The sequence below is a fragment of the Sminthopsis crassicaudata genome, chromosome 3 (assembly GCF_048593235.1).
Source record: "Sminthopsis crassicaudata isolate SCR6 chromosome 3, ASM4859323v1, whole genome shotgun sequence".
Classification (NCBI taxonomy): domain Eukaryota; kingdom Metazoa; phylum Chordata; class Mammalia; order Dasyuromorphia; family Dasyuridae; genus Sminthopsis; species Sminthopsis crassicaudata.
The window spans coordinates 575,141,401-575,158,402 of record NC_133619.1 but is presented as its reverse complement, the minus strand read 5'-3'; the positions used below and the strand labels follow the sequence as shown (position 1 = coordinate 575,158,402).

Sequence of the window (17,002 nt, the reverse complement as noted above, 5' to 3'; positions counted from 1 at the left end):
AGCCAGAGCTCAAGCTCTCAGAACAAAAACTACAGAAGGCCTCCAGAAAAGCTAGCCAAGCCCCAAGTGAAGGAGACAAGACTTTGAAGGAGACAATAAAGGATTTGGACTTTAATATCTGGCTCTCTTTGTGGTGATTACTTAACTGAAACTAAGGCTGTCTCCAGAGACCCCAAGGAAACCTCAATGAGAGAATATCACATTTTAAAGAATATTATACCCATCAATCAGACAGCGGGACACCCCCACAGTGGAAACCTTGATAGGAAAAAGCCTTCCAAGGCTGGGTGTAAGGGATGCATGTTTAACCACCTCTTTTCCTCATTTCCCTTGGCTCTGACTGGGTTAGTGGTCTACAGAAGAAGCAATGTTAACAGGGGCAACATATCTGAAAGAATGTCAAGGCAGGGTGGGAAAGATTAAAAGCAGAGGTGTAAGACTCAGGATGAATCCTGGAGGGGGGACTGTGGAGGCTACGAGAATGAGGCAGAGTCAGGTGGCCCCCAGAGAGAGGTGTCTCACAGAAAATGGTTAGTCCAAAAGGTCTCTTCTTTTGTCTCCTCCTCCTTTTCCCTTTATTCCTTCTCTTCCTTCTTTCCTCTTTTTCTTGCTCCTCTTCCTCCTCCTCCTCCTCTTTCTTTGCTTCCTCTTCCTCCTCTTTTTTTCCTTCTTTTATTCTTTACTTTTTTACTTTTCTTAATAAACAACTTAACACTGGACAAAGCCATTTTATATATACATGCAAAATATATATTTTTGCAACAGTTTTAATTACTTTCAGTAGCAAGTTTTTTATTAGAATTTTAACATGACTTCATTTGTGTCCTCCAAAGTATCTAATACATTAGTATTAAGTATTTACTTGATATATTGAACAAGAATAAAAATAAGCAAATAAAGCAAAGTCACTGTCCCAAAATAGTAAGGCTTATATTTCATTTGTGTTTGTGTAATAAAATGATGCTATCCAAATTAGTTGTTAAGTTTAATGTTATATCCATCAAGTCACTAATATATTATTTTTTTAGAAGTAGACATAAGAGAATTCATTTTGAAGAACAAAAGTTCTAGAATTTCAAGGAAAAAGAGGAAAAATAGACTGAAGAAATATAGAATAGCACTTTCAGATATCTAAAAATACTTCAACAAGAGTAATCATGGAAATAACTTGGTATTGTTTAAAAAATATCAAAACAGGCTTTCAGTGCCAAGATGATGAAATGAGGAAAAAAACCCTCTGAAACCCTCCCAAATTTTCCTCCAAACAACTAGAAAATCACCTCAGAATTGGTGTAGGAGCAGGGAAGCTGTTTACCCTCATGACAGAAAAGGTCTGTCTCAATGAGGTGGGAGATTAGTGAGGTCCAAGAACAGCAACAGCTCGTACCTGCCTCCAAGTCTGAGTCAGTCCCTAGCTAGATCCCACCCTACTGTGAACCAGTAGACCTGTAAGCAAGTAAGTAGTCTGTGCAGCACAGCAAGGGCTCACTCCAGGGAACTCAACCCCCCTCGCCCCCCACTCCCAGCATAAGTATCAAGGAAGTCCTTGATCCTACTGCTGACCAGCAGGGAAATTCAGCACTACAGATGGCCAGCAGAGCGACCCTGTTTCCATAGCAACCCAGAAGCTGGTCCACCCCTCAGATCAGCAACAAGATCTCTTCTCCAGGGTCAGCCACCAGAAAGATTCTGTTACATAACAACCCAGCTATGTTAGAGCAGGCCAGCTAAACCTGACAGCCAGGTGACATCAACAGACATTTAAAAGACCTGGGGTTACAACTAAAGGTAACAACTAGCAAAGTTAACTTTGAAAGAAAACAAATAGATATTTAATAAAGACTAATATAAGTATGTGATGCCATTCCAATTAAATTACTAAAAACTTATTTTATTGACAAAAAATAATAACAAAGTTCATATGGAAGAATAAAAAAATCAGAAAGCTCAAAGAAACCAGGGGTGAGGAGGAATATGCAAAGGAAACAGATTCAATGGTAACAGACCATAATCCATATTATAAGATAAATGCATTGTTGAAATGTAAAATGAACAACTTTGATGATTTTAAATTAAAATTTTCTTGTGTAAATAAAATCTATGCAGCTAAAGAATAGAAGAAATGCAGAAAATTGGGAAAAAACTTTCATAGACAATCTCTCAGAATATTGTTATGATGTAGGAAATTAATTGATTCAGAGAAACATGGAAATACTTGGACTTGAAGTAAGATGCTTTCCACCTTCAGAGAAACAGATAACAAGTAGAAATGAGCATAGTACAATCTTACATATATGTGAATGAATATGTGTATATGTTAATATATATGCACGTTTGTAGAAACACACATATATGTGTGTATATAGCCATGTTCAATTGTAATCTTCTGGAACTGGGGAGAGGGATGGGAGAAAATAAAATAAAAGTGCACAGCAAAGAAAAAAAAGAAAATCTACAAGGGAAGCAAAGACAAGTTGGACAACTTTGAGAATAATTGTAGTGTTCATTATACACATTTTGTTGAAATGGAAATTTATTGCTCTTTATTGAATCTTCTCGTATGTTCTGCTGTGTAAAAAAAGAAAAAAGAAACTTAAAAAAACCCCAAACAAAACAAAACAAAACAAACCCCTGCCCCGATATATTAAAACCAGAGGGCAAAAGGGAAATTGAAAGAATCCACTGAGCATCACCTAAAAGAGATCCTCAAAAGGAAATTTCCAGGAATATCATAAGCAAATTCTAGAGCTTACAGAAAAGGAAAAAGCATTTCAAGCAGCCAAAAAAAAAATAATCCAAATGTCATGGAGCTATATTCAGGATTACACAGGATTTAACAACTTCCACATTAGAGAATTGAAAGTTTAGAATAAAATATGCCAGAAGGCAAAGGAATTAAGATTACAACCAAGGCTAATCTGCTCAGCAAAATGGAATCTAATATTTCATGGGGAAAATCAACATTTAACAAAATAGATGACTCTCAAGCATTTCTAATTAAAAGACAAGAACTAAATTTAAAAATTGACCTGAAATACAAGACACAAGAGAAATATAAAAAGATAAAAAAGAAACAAAAAAGAGAAAACAAAAAATTCAATAAAGTTAAATTGTTTATATTTCTAAATGGTAAGATCATATTTGTAACTTTAGAACTTTATTACTAAAAGAGCAACTAGAAGTATGGCTATACTCTTTGATGGAATGAAATAAAAAACAATAAACAAACAAATAAAAAAAAAAACAAAAAAAACATACCCAAAATAAATGGGTAAGAAAAAATATACTGAAAAAGAAGTGGGGAGATTGAATGGATGAAAGAGAGAGGAGAAAAAGCGAGAAACCAAGTCTAAATTTTACTCTCATCAAAATTTTATCAAAGAGGGCATATCATCCATATTCAGTTGAATATAGAAATCTATCTTCCTCCATAAGGAAGGAAAAGGTGAAGGGAATAATAGAAGAGAGAGGGAAGACTGATAAAAGGGAGGGAATAATTAAAAAGGTGATGATAAGACGTAAAATACTTATGAGGAGAGAAAAGATAAAGGGTAAAAAAAAAAAAGCATGAAGAGAAATACATAATAATTTATCATAGCTATAAATGTGAATGGGATGAATTCACCCATAAAAATGGAAGTAGAGAGCAGAATAGATTAAAAATTAGAATCCTATATAATGTTTACAAGAAACACATTTGAAGCAGAGAGATACATACATGCAGGGTAAATGTAAGGGACTGGAATAGAATGTTTTATGCTTCTCTGAAGTAAAAAAAAAAAAAAAAAGCAAGGATGTCAATCATGATCTCAGAAGACAAAGCAAAAGCAAAAAGAGATCTCATGAAGAGGTAAAGAAAGAAAGGTACTATAAACAATGAAGTCATATCAATATTAAATATATGTGCACCAAATGATATAGCATCTAAATTTTTGAAGAAGTTGGATGACTTACAAGAAGAAATACATTTAAAAAACAATGCTACTGAAGAATTTTAATCTTCTTCTCTCAAACCTAGATAAATTTAATCAAATTATAAACAAGAAAGAAGTTAAGGAGGAGAATAAAATTCTGAAAATATCAGATGATAGATCTGTGGAGAAAATTGAAAGGGAATAGAAAAGAACATATCTTTTCCTCAACCGTATATGGCACCTACACATAACTGATTGTGTATTAGGATATTAAAAACCTCACAGTCATACATGGAAAAGCAGAAATAATAAATGCATTCTTTTCAGATTATCATAATGCAATAAAAATTACATTCAATAATGGACAATGGAAAAAGAGATTGAAAATTAATTGGAAATTAAATAACCTAATTCTAAAAATGAAGTGCGTCAAAAATCATAGAAACGATTGATAATTTCATTGAGGAAAATGATAACAATGAGACAACATAATCAGAATTTTTGAGATGCAGCCAAAGAAGTATTTAGAGGAAAATGTATATCTCTATTTACTTACATTAACAAAAACAAATAAAAAAGAAAAGGAGATCAATGAATTGAGCATGCAACTAGTTGTTTGTTTGTTTTTTCATTCTTGAAGAGGACCAAAATGTCATCACTGTCAGAATCAAGTTAATGTGTCCAGCTGCGGCTAATCAGACGAATATAAGTTTAAAATGCTCTCCCACAGGCCAGACACAAATAGTCCATATGAGCATTTGGGGTGGATTCTCTAACTTTGCATATATTGCATTTCTTCTGGGCTGATTCAATTCTGCTTTGCTCACAGAGCACAACTCCTTCTCTGTTAGGGGCATGCCATGCTGGGAGGTCCTATGGCAGTGTTTCCCATATGATACAATCAATTCTAAAATTCTTAAGAGAGAACTCCAGGGTATCCTTGCATTGCTTTTTCTGGCCACCTTGTGAACACTTGCCCTTTGTGAGTTCTCCATAAAACAGTATTTTTGGAAGGCATATCTTTGACATTCAAACAATGTAGCCAGCCCAGCAAGAGTTGCTTTCTCTTCAGTAAGAGTTTTAACGCTTGGCAGTTCAGTTCAAGAAAGGATCTCAGTGTCTGGTATTTTATTCTGCCAGATGATCTTCAAAATCTTCCTCAGACAATTCAGATGGAAGCTATTCATTTTCCTGGTATGGCACTAACATACTATCTAGGTTATACAGAAGTACAAATGAGGTCAGCACAATGGCTCTGTAGACCTTCAGTTTGGTAAATCTAATACCTCTCCCCTCCCACATTTTCCTTCAAAGCCTCCCAAACACTGAGCTAGCTCTGGTAGTGTGTGTATCAACTCATTATCGATGTGTTCACTTCGAGAAAGAATGCAACCAGGGGAAGTGAACTTATCCACAGCATTCAAAACCTCTCTAATTTGCTCTAACCAATGGTTCCACGTATGGATGTTGCAGTGCTAGCTGATGGAGGATCTGTGTTTTCTTGTTGATAATTTTTAGGCCAAAATTGGCACAATCAGCAGAGAGTCAATCTATACTTTGCTGTATCTCAGCTTTCGAGGCTGAATTGAGTGCACAATCATTTGAAAACAAAACAAAAAAAAACCCCATTTACCAATATTCCCTCCCCTTTAGTTTTGCCTTATAACCTTGTAAAGTTGAAAAATTTACTGCAAGTGAGGTAGCTGACTTGGATGCCATGTTTGTCCTGATTGAAGGAATTTGACAACACGGCTGAAAACATCATACTAAAAGGCATGGGAGCAAGCACTCTGCCTTGTTTCACTGCATCAGTGACTAGAAAAACTCACAGCATTGTCCATTGTCCAGAATTCGAGCAAGCATGCCATCAGAAATGACATAGTATACTGATGAACTTCTCAGGGAAACCAAATTTTGACATAATTTTCCCTAATCCCTCACAACTGACACTATCAAAGGCCTTGGTCAAATCTATAAATGTTGCACATAGACCTCTGTTCTGCTTCTGGCATTTCTCCTGGAGTAATTGGGCAGCAAGCATCATAAAGACTATTTCTCAGCCTCTGCTGAAGCTAAATTGGCTCTAAAGTAGATGACTTTCTTCCAGGTGCTGGATCAGCCTATTAAGGAAGACTTTGGCAAGAATCTTGCCAGCAATGACTAAGAGAAACACCCCTCTTTGATTGTCAAAAGACAATCTATTCTCTTTACCTTTACAGAAATGAACTTGAACTCCTGGGGCATGACCTCCTCTTGCCATATAATCTAGAAAATTTCAGCCAGCTTTTGTGTGATCAATGGACCCCCTCATTTTGTAAATCTCAGCTGGAATAGAATCAGCATTTGGTGCTTTACCACACAAAATTAGTCTAATGGCATTCAAAATCCCTTTTTCAGTTGGAACTTCATGTAGAGTGTGATTGATTTCAACCTGAGATAAATGGTCAATGGAGTCAGCATTGATTGAAGATGATCTGCTGAGAGCTCTGTGGAAGTGCCCTGTCCATCTCTCAAGGATCATGTCCTTATTATATTAATCAATGTGGCTCCATCAGTACTGAGTAGTTGAGATGCATCATAGGTCATTGGCCCATAAATAGCCTTCAGTGCATCAAAAAAGTGTTTGGGATTATTACTATCATCATGAAACTGAATTTCACTTGCCTTCTTACTGAGCCAAGCATCCTATATTTTTCTAAATTTTGATTGTACTTACTTTTGATGGAATTGAGTAACACTTTCTTAGAAATGGATGAACTATCCTGCTGGTTCACCCTGTGGAGTTCTCATTTTTTCATTTAGCAGCTTCTGAATTTCCCCATAGTTTTCATCAAACTTGATGTTTACAAATGTTCTGACCCAGATGAGCAAATGCAGTGCTGTACACAAAATCTCAGAAAGCTGTCCACTCCTTTTCTGCTTCAGTGTTGCCAATTGTGTGTTGGCTCAATTTACCCTCTAAGTAATCAACAGATTTCCTCCCAAAGAAGAGCTCTAATCTGTTGACATTAATTCTTCTGGTAGTCTTTTTTGCCTTGGGGCCACCATTTTTGTTGAATTGCTTTCTAAAATGGTTTTATGGATTTACAATTATACTAACAATGCACTAATGAACCTATTTTCTTATAACTCTTCTTACAACATGCTATTCCTACATATTATCTTTGCTGATGTATTAGGTGTGAGGTGGGATGAGATTGCTTTGCTTTGCATTTCTCTTATAAGTGATTTGGAGTATTTTTCTATATGGTTGATGATAGTTTGCAATTCTTTTCAGAATCATTTGTTCTTTAATTTTCTATTAAAAATGGCTTTTGGTCATTTATAATGCATATATGTTGATCTGTTATTGTGTATGTGTGTGTATCAGTTACATATAGATATCAATACCAATTAACTATGTGTGTGAATATACACATCTGTGTATGGATAGATAGATAGATAGATTTTGACTATTAAACATCTATTAGAGAAATATAAAACTTCATCAGTTAATATTTCCTTCAGGAATTTATTAATGTGCCATTTGGGGAATACAAACAATATTAATATTCATTTTTATTTATGGTTCCTTTAATGTTTCTTACCTCTTTTAATGTCGCACATTTTGTTTTTTTCTTTAAGACTATGATATTCTTGCATTTTTATATACATCTGATGCACAGTAAATTTTGTTTTCTGAACATGAATTTGTAAATGTTTGTTTTCTGTTTATGAATTTGGTTTTTAGGTGTGTATGGGACAGTGATCTTTACCCAAATTAAAATCAGAGATTCTCAAGATAAAAAGCAAAAAAAGATTTATTACAATTTCATGAGAAAGGGCAACTCCCAACAGACAAGGTGTCAGTAGAGGAGTGCAAAGCACAAACTGCAAAATGCGAGATTATATAGGGCCTAATGCAAAAGACCCCACTCTGCTCTAACCTTTTCTCCCATTGTCTGGGGGAGTTCAGGCTTACATTCTAAATGCAGAAATCTAGCCCCAAAACAAAAGAATACTAGTAAATTTAAAAAAAAAAACTCTTTACCTATCAAGTTTATAAATGCTAATTAAAAGGTATGTATATGTATGTGTGCGAAACAGGAGGGGAAATTTTCATCTAAGACAACCAAATGCCTGCAACTTTTTAGCTGTAGTTCAACTTGTTATTACAAAGTCTCAAGTCATAATTAGGGCATAGATTGAAGCCACATTCCCATGAGATATACTCAGTTTATCCCATTCAATCCTCCTCTTTATTTATTAACCTTTGAAAACCTCTCATACCATTCTTTATACATTTCCTCAACCATCTTGTTCTTAGTCTCTAATCCCTCTGGACCTGGTTTTCCCTTTTTTCTCTATTGGGGTCCATCCTCTTCCTTTTAATACTCCAAGTCAAATTGGACCTCATCCTTCAGGTAGTATAATCTTTCCTTTGTGGAAATCCCTGAGGTTAAATTTTCTCTATAAAACCTGCATGGCTGGCTTCTCTGGGTCAGCCTACCTTGTGATATCTTTTCCTTTTTGTCCCATGTTGATGGGGGTTGAGGTCCCTTTAAGAAACCACCCCCCATGACTGACCTTTGATTTACAAATCCTGGTCAGTGGGCTTTCCCCATCCCCCACTGGATCTGAGCTAACTTGGGTTTTCCCAACTCCCACAGTTTAAATCCATGAATTCTATTCAATGCTGACCCTGACTGAAAGCCCACCAGGGGCCTGGGACTCCACCCACCTTCAAGATCATTATAAAAGGGGATACTTTGGGAGTCCACATTTGCAGAAGTCCTAAGCATGGCATCCTTACATTGGTCATGCAAAGGTTTTCTGCCCACCAGACCTAATCCGGTGCCCTTTTATCTCTACCCTCAATTTTACTAACTAAACCTTACTTCCAAATCCCTACAATAAACCTTTTTTTATCAATCTAGGTTTTCAGGCCTGTAAATTCATTTACAGGGGACTCTGTGCCGTCATGCAACTATCTTTGCACTGACCCAAAAAGGGGGGTTCCCCTTCCATAACTCTCATCATGTGGTGGCCTGTACAGGGACCCCAAAAATTAATCCTAACCTTTTCAGATCTCTCAGAACCAATCTGGATTCTCAGCTATTTGTGCAGCTTCCAGGAAGAATATCTGTGTTCCTACCCTCATCTCACTCTATCTCTAAAACATAGTGGGCATCCAAACCAGGTTTGGGCTGGGAACAAAGTCTCCCGTGGAGACTACTTGCATTTCAAGAAAAAGATCTCTTTTTGTCACACTATTTTTTAGGGATAGCAGAACCAAGGAACCCGGAACTCTGGAAGAAAAATGCTTCCAGAGACAAAAGACCTTCTTTTCCAAGGCATTTCTAATCCCTTTTATCTTGCCAGAAAGCCGGCTCCGAGACACACAGGAGAAAGTGTCTCTTTTTCACCCTCCTCTCACCATGTGGCCGTTCTAAGGACCCCATCTCTCTCTGGGGGCCAAGCCTCTTTGGTCCGTTCTGGGGGAGAAATCCATGTTTGAGCCCCTCTCCCATTCTACTGTAGTGGTCAGGCTGTAGCCAGGAGGAGGAAGGTCTTTCCCTTTCTCTTCTCACATAAAATAAGCCTGTCTCATATGAGGAATGTCCCAGATCACTTCTAGGAACAATTCTAATTCTTTAACAAAGCAATAGGCAAACATTTGATCCAAGACAATTTAGTCTCTAATATCAATTTAGTAATTCATTTCTTAGCAATCTGATTCATTCTTTGCCTGATGAGGTCAGATGCCCAGGTGTGTGGAATTGCCACTCTACTTGCAATCTCTATTATTTCTTATAAAACCTTAGAAGCAAAATATGTTCCTTTATCAGAATCAATAGTTCTACCAATCCATACTTAGGTATGATTTGTTCCAATGTTATTGCACTAACCCCTCTTAAAGCAGCAAAGCCCAGGGAAAAGCTTTCACCCATCCCCACTGGTGTCATTTTATTAAAATCTAGCTTGTATATTTTGGAACCATGTTCCCTCCTTCCAGGGGAACACTTCCTTAATATCTTCTTATTTACCTTTAGACATATTACATGCTTTTCAGATATGATTTGTTCTGCAATTACACATATCCCTATATGCCAAATTTTCTTGATTTTACTTCTTTGTTAAAAAGAGAAAGAAAGACAAATATTAAGATTTGAAATATAGGTAATATCTAAATAATTTTGAACCAAATTTCACAAAATTTATACCACACTATCCAGCAGGCATGACAAAATGTTAAAGCACAGTTCATACAATTTTTGTAAATTACCCAATATACAATTTAGAAAGAAACATGGTCTAATTAGGAGATACAAACATGTGACTTCATAAGTTACCAGAGAACCAAAATTTTTTTAACTTAAAATCAAATCAAATACAAATTTAAATTTCTAATAGCAATATTTCAATATTAATGCATACATATTTCTAAAATTTTAAACTAGAATAAACAAGTTCACATTTTTAGCATGCACTACTTAGCAATAATTATTTCATATAGTTTCAGAATCAGAATTTCTATTTAAACATACATAGCCCCAAAATTTAAGGTGGCAGAAAACCGCCTTTTCAAATCCTTCTCCAGGGCTTTAAGAAATAGGTGAACTTTAGGACCCTGGGGGAGAGAGTCAGAGAAATTTGGACCCAGGTGTCCTGTTGCAGGTCTGTGGCTCCATGCTAGCCCAACCTTCAAGTCAGAAATGTGGGGGAGGGGAGCCATGTCAAAGATCTTGGGGCACTAACAAACCCCAGAAGAATCCAGACCAGCCTCTTCAGGACAGAGTCCACAAGCCTCTTCAAGGGAGAAAAACGTGGAAAATCCCAGAGGGTGTTTTGGGGTTTTTTTCCCTTTTGCATTTTTTTTTTCTGTAAGCTCAGCTTCAGGCCCTCAGAAGGCTTTTAGTCATGTAAATTAGGTCTATTTAAAAATGCAATTTACTAATTCAAGTTAGTTGACAGAGGTAGTACCAAGCTACTTAAAACTTAGAATCAAAACCCCCAGAATCTACTAAAATGTTTTAGCAGTTCTGTATCTTTAACAATTTCTGAAAACTCAAATTGGCCAGTTCTAGGTTCACAGAAATATCAGGTTTTTTTTACTTTCTTTCTTTTTAAATGTGGCATATAAAAACTTTCTCTATCCCAAAACTAGTCCTTCCTCTCTCTAGGTAAAAGCTATCTGCATAAGTCCAATTATGTACAAAACAAGCATTTTAAAATCCCAAATAGCCAGATCTTTTCCTTTGTAATTTCAGCTGACTGAAACACAGTAGACAAAACACAGGCTCATACACATACAGACACAAATTACTTTTTTAATCAAGCAAACAAGCTCCTGCTCTCTGCCCCACCTTGGGGTGGAAACAAGGAGGGAAATTATGAAGACAAATCCATAGGAGTCAGCCATCAGGGTATTGAAGAATCCTTTGAATTTACACTCAGTCCTCAGGAGATCTACGATTCTTCCAAGTGTGGCACCTGACAAAACAATAGTATTTAATCCCTATAGGGATTTTGGTACTTCATCCCAATTATTGCTGAAAGGCTATCTTCCCAGGACACTAGACAGGTTTTTAGAGCCAGCTACCTTAGATTGTTCCTTGGTTCACGGTATCTTGTCCTCTTTGACTTATTAGATATTCCCACAGGAAAATGGGAGAACCCTTAAGGATTCAAACCACTTAGAATGATCTAATATCAAAGGGAAATTGAAGCCTTTTATGGATTCTACAGCTTAACTTCTCTGAATCCCAATTCCACTCACCCAGGTGGCTCCCCAGTTCTTGAAAGTCCTTTTGATAAGGTTTAGATTTAGGGAAGCAAAATGAGATTAGGGTTTCTGATGGTCAGGGAGTTAAATGATAAAGTCTAGTGGCAGGTTCAGGGTTCAGGGAGCCAAATGGAGAGGTTTGGCTCCCCTGCAACCCCTTGGGATTCAGCGCAAAGATAGGGAATTTTGGGGACTACCTTCTGGTGGCACAAAGGTTCTCTGTAAAAGAATTTACAGACCTGAAAATCTAGACTGATAAAAGAGGTTTATTATGGGGATTGGAAGTAAGGTTAGAAATTCTGAAGAGAGGCATAAAGTCTGGTTAGGGAAATAGGTGAGGATAAAGAGAGGATGACACTAGAAAGAGTATTCCAGTGGACAGAGGCTCCTGGCATAGAATGGCATAGCAGAACTGGCATGTTCTGCAAAGAGAGGATTTTAGTTTGTTCTTTTATACTGGGAGCTTTAGCTGAAGGAAACTCGAGGGTGGAGTTCCAAGTTGGCTCATCATCTTGGGTTTCAGCTTGAGCTGGAATTTGAATTGAATTCAATGAGTTTTAGGATTGACCCTTCTTGATAATAAGGATGAAACTGTCCCTCGGGGCAGGGTCCCTCACTGAGGCAGAGTTGAAGAAGATTTTCTCCTTTAAGGATTTTTAGAGTTTGGGTCCCCTATTCACTTTTATGGACTTGAACCACTTAGAGTCTATACCCCCCTCCCCAATTTCTTGCCCTACCTGGGTTATGCACTTACCTGACTGATTTCAAACTTTTCTTAGCTGATTTATCTCCTGGGTCAAATTAATTCACTATCTTTGCTAGACTTCCATTTTTGCTTTCTCTGATTGTTTTTCTTCAGGAATTTACCTGATTGAAGCAAGAGTTCCAGAGTTGAGTCCAAGGACCACCAGAGAACTCTCCAGGGAGCATCTGCCCAAGGATTCAGTACAAGAGACCCATCACAAAGAGGAAATATCCCAGAACAAGTCCCCAAACTGTATGGGACAGTGACCTTTACCCAAATTAAAATTAGACTCTCAAGGTAAAAAAGCAAAAAAAAGATTTATTATCATCTTGCAAGAATGAGCAAATCCCAAATAGATAAGGTGTCAGTAGAGGAATTCAAAGCACAAACTGCAAAACACAAGATTATATAGACCCTAAGACAGAAGCCCCACTCCACCCTGAACTTTTCTTCCATTGTCTGGGGAAGTCCAAGCTTGCATTCTAAAAGCAGAAATCTATGCCAGAAAGAAAAGAATACTAGTAAGTGACAAACTTTTTACTTCTGGAGTAGTTATATGCTAATTAATAGGGTGTATGGGGGGGCGTTATAGGAGAAGAAATGTTCATCCAAGACAATCTAACACCTGCAGCTTTTTAGCTATAGCTCAACTTCTTGTTGCAAAGTCTCAAATCACAAGTAGGGCATAGCCGAAAGCCACATTCCCATAAGAGGTCTTCACTCAGTTTATCCCATTCAAGTTATGAGAGTTGGGTGTGTAAACACAGGTCTTTAATTTTTCCTGAACTATTTTTGTCCTTTTACTTTAGTGAAGTATTTTGCTTTTTTCATAATTTTTACTTACTCTTATAAAGTAATTCTGTTCTCATTGAGCTCTTTTTTTAAAATTCTAAAATCCTTACTCTCCTGTTTATGAATTGTTTTTATAAAACAACTTTGGAATTTTGTTTCACTTAATTACCTTTCCTTTCCTCTTTTTACCTAGTTATTTAAATTCTGGCTTCTTTTCTTCTCAATTAAGTAATCAAGAAAATCCTCCTTCTTCTTTTCCCCTTTAACTTCTTTTGTGTGTTAAGATTTTTTCCTTAATTTTCTGAATCTTTGCTTTCTCTCATTCTATTCACTAATTTTTCCCCTTTTCTATCAGTTCTAGACTTTTATTCTTTGATTTAAAGACTTTTATATTTATTTACTTCTCTAATAACTTTATTTCTAATGGAATTAAAGTAACATATCTCAACCAATAATATTGTCTTGTATTCTTAAAAAAATCAATTCCTTCACCAGATAGAGAGGATAAAAGTATTGGCTTTTGTTCAAACTATCCTGTGTTAGTGTACATTACTACTTTTTTGTTCACTCTGTAATTTTTCCTCACCCACCCCCACTTGCATTTGCTATGAAATTTCTTCTCTGGGTCCATGGCTTTTCATCTCCTCCTGGATGTCAGTGGTCTCTAGATGCTTTTATTCTCCACCCTCTGATGCAAAATCCTATCCATTCAACAATTCTCATGCTATTGCAGTTATTTTTGGCAATATACATTTTATCCTTTGCCCCTAGGTTCACCCACCAGTCTATGGTAATATGCAAGAGAATTCAAACCTGCTCCTGAATTAAAAAACATTTTCTCAGAGATATTGGTCTCTTTAAACACCAAATCCCTACAAATGATACTTAATCTAAGTTCTTTGCCTTCCATTATCATTTGAGTTGAATTCAGGTGATCAATACATAGTCTACTTTGGGCAAGAATTGTTTAAAAGAAATGGAAGAGTCCTCATAATCAATAAAAGGCTGAGAAAAGCAGTACTGTGAAATTATCTTTAAAATGACAGAATGATATCTATTTGGATCTAAGGCAAACTATAGTAATGCAAATCAATTCTCCAATTATCAGTACTGAAAGAGGCCAAAGTTGATCAGTTCAGTGAAGAGCTATAACACATTCATCACAAAGAATTGGAATGATAAAGTAGGAAATCAAAAGATAATTGGGATAATATGCAAGTTTGTCCTTGGAGTACACAGTTGAGCAGGACTGACACAACAGAGTTTTTGCCAAGATAACTTGCTGTAAATAGCATTCTTTTTCAACAACCCAAAAGGCAGCTCTCCATGTGGCTATCACGAGATGGTTAATTCTGAAATCATATTGATTATATATACTTTGCAGCTACAAGTGGCAAAGCTCTATACAGTCAGGTAAAATAAAACCTGAAACTGAATGTAGCTCAGATCAGGAGTTTTTTATTGCAAAATTTAGACTTAAATTGAAGAAAGTAGGAAAAACCATCAGACTATATAAGTATGACTTAACATCCCTATGAATATAAAGTGGAGATGATGAATAGATTTAAGGCTTTAAATTTGGTAGATAGAGTACCTGAAGAATTATGGACAGAGATTCACAATAATGTATAAGAAGCAGAAATAAAAAACAAAATTTCTAAGAAAAAAAGAGCAAAAAAGTAGTCCTTGTCTGATGAAGCTTTACAGATAGCTGAAGAAAGAAAGAAAGTGAAAGGAAAGAATAAACCCAATTGAATGCAGAATTTCAGAAAATGTCAAGGAGAAATAAGATACTTTTCTTAATGAAACAATAGAAAGAAATAGAAGGAAACAATAGAATAAGAAAGAGAAGAGATCTCTTCAAGAAAATTTCAGGTTATCAAGGAAATTGTCCAGGCAAAAATGGTCATGATTAAAGCCAAAATAATAGAAACTTAACAGTAGTAAAAATAATTAAGAAGAGGTGGTGATGTAAACTGTGTCCCCTTTAATCTCTGGGGGGAGAGGGTTGGAAAAGAATCCGGGGGAGAAGGGTGATTTGGGATGTCAAACCCTCCCAACCTCTAGGAGGGGCTCAACCTTCTGTCCATAAGGGCAACACCCAGATAAATAATCTTATTCAATTGGAAATCTTAGCCTGAGGCATAGTCAAAGCCTCTATTGAGCTGGAGATTAGTCTCTCCATCTGGTTTGGAGTCAAAAGCAGCCCCAATCTAGCACTATATGCCCAGACATCTTTGCAGAAGTCTTAATAGAATTTTGCTCACTGATGAAAATATTTTCTTCTCAATGTAAATTCATTTTTGGAAAACTATCCTGCCAGGATTCTTTGCCCACTAAGAAAGCTATCTTAGTGTAAATAAATCCCCTTTTGCCCCAAACTTCAGGTTTATTCTTTGGCAATGAATCTGTGATATTGACTAGAGGGGATCTTTTACCCTCAATTCTCACACCTCATCAGGGGCAAAAACACACAGGAGAACTATGCAAGAAAGATCTTAACATCATAAATAACCATGATGCTATGAGTACTGATCTAGAGACAATCATCTTGGAGAATGAAATCAAGTGGACTTTAAGAAGCATTACTAACAATAAGGCTAATGGAGGTGATGGAATTCCAGTTGAGCTATTTAAAATCTTAAAAGATAAAAGCCAGAATCTTACAATATGTTGCTTACCAGAAATACATTTGAAGCAGAGCAATACATACAGAGTATAGATAAAAGGCTGGAGCAGAATTTCTTATGCTTCAATTGAAGTATTAAAAAAAAATAAAACAGAGGTAGGAATCTTGATCTCAGATCAAGCAAAAGAAAAAGTAGATCTAATTAAAAGAGATAGGAAGGAAACTATATCTTGCTAAAGAGTACCATAAATAATGAAGTAATAGCAATACTAAACACATAAGCATCAACTAATATAGCATCCAAGTTCCTAGAGAAGAAGTTGAGTGTATTGTAAGAAGAAAAAGACAGCCAAACTCCACTAGTGAGGGATCTCAATCTCCCTCTATCAGAACTAGATAAATATAACCACAAAATAAACAAGAAAGAAGTTAAGGTGAATAGAATTTTAGAAATGTTAGGTATGATAGATCTTTGAAGAAATTTAAATGGGAATAGAAAGGAATATAACTTTTCCTCATTGGTATATGGAATATACACAAAAATTGACTATATAATTAGGGCATAAAAACTTCACAGTCAAATACAGAAAGACAGAAATAGTAAATGCATCCTTTTCAGATCAAGATACAATAAAAATTATGTTCAATAAAGGGCCATGGAAAAATAGACCAAAAATTAATTGGAAACAAAATAATTTAATCCTAAAGAATGGGTGGGTCAAACAATAAAACATAGGAAAAGAACGGATCATTTCATCTAAGAAAATGATAATAATGAGACAATATACCAAAACTTATGGGATGCTGCCAAAGCAGTTCTTAGTGAAATTTTTTAGGGTGCTTACATGACTAAAATAGAAAAAGAGAAGATCAATGAATTGGGTATACAACTAAAAAAGCTAGAAAAAAAACAAATTAATTAGAAAATCTGAAAATCAAAGGAGAGATTAATAAAATTAAAAGAAAGAAAACTATTGAAATAATAAAAAATTAAGAGTTGACTTTATGAGAAAACTAACAAAATAGAGAAAGCTTTGGATTAATTTGATTAGAAAAAGGAAGAAAGAAAACCAAATTGCCAGTATCAAAAATGAAAAGGTAGAGCAAAAATTAGGAGCTATTTTCCTCTATTATTTGCTAATAAATCTAATAATTTA

The 17,002-nt window shown here is 35.8% G+C and overlaps 1 pseudogene; it reads right to left on the bottom strand.

Annotated features, from left to right (window-relative positions):
• Positions 1–386, bottom strand: part of LOC141562419 (kallikrein-14 pseudogene) — a 1,077-nt pseudogene extending 691 nt beyond the window's left edge.
• Positions 387–17,002: the final 16,616 nt, after the last annotated feature.